Raw genomic sequence first — 3,885 nt, 5'->3', positions numbered from 1 at the left:
ATATTATATCTTTGCCCAGCACATGGCAGGAGTTTAATAAATGTTTGTTGAATGGAATAATAATAATGAAAAATTACATTCATATAGCGTTTTCACATTCATTACCTCCCTGGATCTTCAGAACAAACCCAGAGTGGATATCCCTGCTTCACAAATGAGGAAACAAAGGATCAGAGAATGACGTTCCCACACACACATCATCTAAGTGACAGTGAGACCAGTAATAGAATTATTATTCACATGGTATTCCCAATTGAGGCTCAGAGGAAGTGACTTGGCTCTGAGTCTAACTTGTGCGACCTTTCCATCTCTAAGACTCAGTTTCCCCATCCATAAAATGAGTGGATTGACTGCAAAGTTTTCTTTAGATTCTAACATTCTTTAATTATATAACTTGACCTGAATGCTAAATTTGGTATGTAGTCCATTGAACTCCCCTGGTTCCAGAATCCATTGCCTTTGCAGGGAAAGACAAGGCTTTAAATCACATCTCTGTGAGTCATTGCTTTTTCAGTTGTTTTGGCCCAAATCTATGATTTACTGGTGTAAGAACTTCCAATAAGGAAACTTGCCCTACCCCTGTATTCCTCACCAGTCCTGACTGCTAATTGTTCTGCAACATATAGTTTAGATTAGAGTTGTCTGTAGCACCAAGCAGTTAATTGATGTGTTCAAAGTCAATTAATCAGTTTGTATCACAGGTAGGTTTAGAAGGTACACCTTGATGTCAAAGCTGGCTCTCCATCCATTACATTTGACAGCTTTAAAGGGTCAAAAACCTCAATGGGGCAAAAATAAATCCATGGGGACTATTTTGGAGTAATGCTTGCTATGCTGGGCATCACTGAGAATCTCCCAAATTAGTAAGACAGGTTCTTACTGGGCACCCATCATATATGACCCGAGACTCAATAAATAACTTGACCCTCTATCAAAACGTCAAGACACCTTCATGAGCCTTTTTTACAAAACACTGTATGAACCCTAGGATTTCCTGAACTCAGTTTCTGGGACAGCACCTACTTATTGCCTCCAGAATCAAGTACAAAATGTTTGTTTGGCGTTCAAAGTCATTGATAACCTAGCACCCTCTCACCTTTCTAGTCTTCTTACATCTTATTCCCTGACACATCCTCTTCAATCCAGTGACACTGACCTCCCAGGTATTCCACAAATAAGACACTCTGGGCTCCGGGCATTTTCTCTGGCCGAGCCCCATGCATGGGATGCTCTCCTTCCTCATCTCTCCCTTCTGACTTCCCTGTCTTCCTTTGAATCTCAACAAAAATTCCATCTTCTACAGGAAGCCTTCTCAACCTTGCCTAATTCTAGTGCCTTTCCTCTTTTAATTATTTTTCTCTTCATCTTGTGTATAGCTTGTTTGTGCATATTTGTTTGTTTGCTGTTTCCTCCATTAGTCTGTGAGCTTTTTGAGGGCAGACACTGTCTTTTTGCCTCTTATTATGTCTACAGGGTTTAGTACAGTGCCTGGTGCATAGCAGGTACTGAGGTACACAAGCTCCTGGAATACCACAAGGTCTCTTCAGTGAAATCAAAAGCAACATGAAAGATATTGGTCTAATCCAGATGGACAAAGTGGACGAAACATACATTCCTCAAATTGACTGGGCCGCCTATTGCATTAGTATGTGTATTTTGAATAAGCGTTACAGAGGAATAATATGTAGAACTAAGGAGGAGGTGGATGTCAGACTGGGTGTGTTTGAGAAATTGAGTACTGTTGCCTTGATCCCAGACTATTTCATACAGGAGTCTCTTCACCGTCACTAGTTTCTTGAAAATGACAATAAATAGAGTATCCGGTACGAGTCAGGGCTGAGGGGTGGCCTTGGCGGCACAGTGCTCAGGTTTAGGGCGACTGACTTTCCCAGCGATCACCCTCTAGCTCCAGACCTCTTCTAGGCTGCTCTGTACAGCAGCAAAAGAGAAAAATAACGGCCAGAACTTAGAAGATGACTCAAGTCAAAATGAACAGAGGACAGACAGTACCATTACAGAGAAGACTCTAACTGAAGAGAAGGTCAAATTAGAAGAACAGCTGAAAAAAACTTTGGAGAAGATATGGAGAATTTATGGCAGTGGAACCAGAAATTGGTAGAAGAGGTAAAATTATATGGTATTCGAGGTTTTTGTAAAGATTTGTTAGAAGCTGCTGCCATTTTGGAAAAGGCAACAGCAAGTGTCCCAGAAGAGGAAATAAAGGAAGAAAACCCTCATTTGAAGAACTTATATGAGGGTCTTGTCATGACTGAAGTCCAGATTCAAAAAGTGCTCAAAAAGCATGGCTTGCTCAAACTAGATCCTGTTGGTACCAAATTTGATCCCTATGAACACGAAGCCTTGTTCCATATTCCAGTAGAGGGGAAGGAGCCTGGCACCATTGCACTAGTAACCAAAGTTGGGTATAAGCTACGTGGGCCAACCTTGAGACCTGCTTTGGTGGGTGTTTTTAAAGAACTGTAGCAGTCTAACTTTCTAATTCTTTCTTCCCCACACTCAAATGCTATACAGCTATTAAATGGATATTTTTTCCTTCAAACACTTTATATTTCTCCACTCTTCATGGAAGGCCTGGAGTAACCAGTGGCTCAACAGAAAATTCACTCAGTCTTGAAATTGCCTTATTTAATGAACTGAATAACTTGGAAAGTGTGCAAACTGATTTTAGTGTTGCATATTTAAAGATCCTCTGAGGCACTCTCGTACTTGCGTAGTATCTTGAATAATGTTTTATCTGTTAATAACCCTGGCTACTTCAAAGGTATGTTCAGTGAATAAAACGTCTCCAGAAAAAAATGACAATAAATCAAAGGAGAATAAAAAGATACAGGGTAAGTATAAGTAACAGTAAATTAGATATAAATAATGGCATAAAAGATACATTTGTAGCATTTAGAAAACAATGTAACACAGAATAAGTAACAGGTTGAGATTTAAAGATATTTTTCTTTGACTCTGAAGCCAATTATCTTCTTGCTTTATAATCTGCATCCAAACATTTCACATGAGGAGGCATAGGATGGATGAGGAACAGAGGATGGGCAGCCTCAGTTACTATGATAATAACAATGATAGCAAAAACAGTAACAGAAAACAACTCACTTTTCTATATCACTGTGGCTTTCTTCACAAGGGAAGTGGGTAATAGGAGAATTGCCACAAGCTGAAGTTCAGAGAAGGGGTGTGCCTTGCCTGAGGTCATGAAGCTACTCATTATCGAAGGCAAGGCTTCACCCTAGGTATGGGAGTACCTAGTCCAGCACTCAAAATCAGAAAATGAGCACCCTCCATGGGGGTTTTTAGTAAAACATTACATTGGATAAAATTTAAGGAAAACAAAACACGAGCCAAAAATAAAATAGAATGAGGTGGTATGGACAAGTTGCAATCTGTGGAGATGGAGCACTCACCCTGAGGAAATCACATATCCACCATATTCAGGTACATTTAGAGACAGGGGCAGGCGATGGTGAAAATGATCAAAGCCTGGAGGAAGCCAAGGGAGCTTTTAGCTGTGTTGTCTTCAGCTGAGTGATGGAGGGGACAGAGTGAGAAAGAAAAAGCTATAAAGCCATGCCTCACCAGGCTAGTCTCTGTGGGCAGTCTACTAGGATCTCCTGTGTTATTATCTTGACTTTGCTTCCTGTAGATCCCCCCCCCTAAGCTTTTGACTTGCTATTTATGCCTATGATGGGTGACATTTGGCTTTGAGCTTTGAACTATGCTCTGCTTTCTCTTTGCCCTCTTGGAATCTAGGGGCCTTATCTCCTCTAGCTTGTTGGACTGAGACTAGCATCTGTTAATCCCACCCCATCGTGTGCTGCCCCTCCTCTTCCTTCCTGCCCTCCCCCAAACTCCGGGTTA

At 41.0% G+C, this 3,885-nt stretch overlaps 1 pseudogene; it reads left to right on the top strand.

Moving 5' to 3' along the window:
* The first annotated feature begins 1,563 nt into the window (after positions 1-1,563).
* On the top strand, positions 1,564-2,484 carry LOC118832230 (annotated as a pseudogene).
* Positions 2,485-3,885: the final 1,401 nt, after the last annotated feature.

Source organism: Trichosurus vulpecula, chromosome 9 (genome assembly GCF_011100635.1).
Source record: "Trichosurus vulpecula isolate mTriVul1 chromosome 9, mTriVul1.pri, whole genome shotgun sequence".
Lineage (NCBI taxonomy): Eukaryota > Metazoa > Chordata > Mammalia > Diprotodontia > Phalangeridae > Trichosurus > Trichosurus vulpecula.
The sequence above is the reverse complement of the archived record's forward strand: the minus strand, read 5'-3'. Positions and strand labels throughout refer to the sequence as shown.